The sequence below is a fragment of the Amphimedon queenslandica genome, unplaced genomic scaffold (genome assembly GCF_000090795.2).
Source record: "Amphimedon queenslandica unplaced genomic scaffold, v1.1 AMPQUscaffold_4326_Cont23694, whole genome shotgun sequence".
Classification (NCBI taxonomy): domain Eukaryota; kingdom Metazoa; phylum Porifera; class Demospongiae; order Haplosclerida; family Niphatidae; genus Amphimedon; species Amphimedon queenslandica.
This window is the reverse complement of record NW_003555361.1, coordinates 1-1,512: the sequence shown is the minus strand read 5'-3', so window position 1 is coordinate 1,512 and position 1,512 is coordinate 1. Positions and strand designations below refer to the sequence as shown.

The following is a 1,512-nucleotide window of genomic DNA, read 5'->3' as shown; positions in this document are numbered from 1 at the left end:
CTCTATCTCTTTAGTGTCACCATTTTCTTGATGCATCAAGCTTAGGAGATACTGAGGTCATCAATGAGTCTTGCATTCAAGTGAGGTCAATTATACATTTTCCCTATTTACATTTCTTTTCATGTTTATAGGCTTGCTGTCTTTCAAAATTAGGACACTGTACATAAACTTGCATTTTTGTGTTCTTTTTATAATGTTGTAATTGTTTTTGTTACCTAAAATAATTATTCTTTAATACTATAATGCGATAGCAGTCCATGAACTGATGCCACAATGCTAGAAAAGCCAAAAGCTGTCTAGGCAAAGTTGTTCTTCATTTGATCCAGGGATGAGAAATTTACCTATTGGCTCATTGTAGTTGGATAATGGTAATATTTTTTTAAAGTCTGTTAGCAGTGCAATTCCGATTGTTGTCTGGTATCAGCAGGTAGGTATGCAAATTTACTTTTTTTGAAAAATAAAAGTACTAAATTTGAATGAACAACTACAGAGATAATCAGCTAAACATACTTTCTGCATACTTAATAAGGGGGTGGGACTGAAGGTTTTCAGCTGGAAACTCCAAGGTTTTACATCAAAAGTCCAAAAAACAGCAATGATGTGCTTAATAAAATTATTAGCTAGTGCTACAGCAAGGTTGAAAGTTAAATGCAGTGGTTAAGAAAAATTTGTCAGAAGTAGCTGATTTCCTTCTCAAGCCCTGTAAACCAATAAATGGCATCATTATGCCTGAAAAGAAGTTTTTAGTCAAAATAGACAAAACATGACAATTAATTGCATGACTAAGAAAAAGCTTGATTGACTTTCACAGTTTTAATAGCAATTGCATCAATAAAGACGAGCTTCATAGGTTATTAATTGAATTAAAAACCTTTTATAGCTGCTGGAGAAGTCTTTGGACGGTGTATCTGCCTTATATTGCTGCTAGAAAGCTCATGAATTCTTCCAGTGTGTTGGTTGCCATTTTTATTTTACTGTGACCGCTCCCACTTTCAATGAAAAATTGAAAATTGCATTGGTAATGCATAGTATCTATCTACCGTATTAGATCTACGCATAAATAGGGGTGACGTACGAGGACATACACTAGTCTCGCGTAGCCAGACCACACCCTCCGTGCCTCCGGGTTCACCCGGTTATCCTATTGTTCCTGGATAGTTGTCCGGAGTTAGGTGTAACTGTTCCTGGAAACTATCCATAGGGATAGACACTATGAATAATAAGTAGTTTAGCTTAATTAATGATTAATGAATAAGGGGGAGGGATCAGTGTCAAGGAGCTATGGAGGCTCACTCAGGAGCTCGCTCAGGAGGCTGAAAGCCTGAAACATCAAGAAAGGCAGCTCAGTGGATCATGGTTTTTTAAATCACGAAGTTGATGGAGTACTGGTTAGTATCTAGTAGGCTTACATGTATATAAACATTATCCAGTAGTCAATTACTGAATATATACATATATACATAATCCATTACTATTAGTCGAGCTATTAGTACTTATGGTTGCTGTACAAGT

General features: G+C 36.0%; 1 long non-coding RNA gene across 1 annotated transcript; it reads left to right on the top strand.

Annotated features, from left to right (window-relative positions):
• Positions 1-590, top strand: LOC109592680 (uncharacterized). The gene is made up of 2 exons (XR_002190489.1): positions 1-80; positions 132-590. It is a non-coding gene; the product is annotated as an uncharacterized LOC109592680 (long non-coding RNA).
• Positions 591-1,512: the final 922 nt, after the last annotated feature.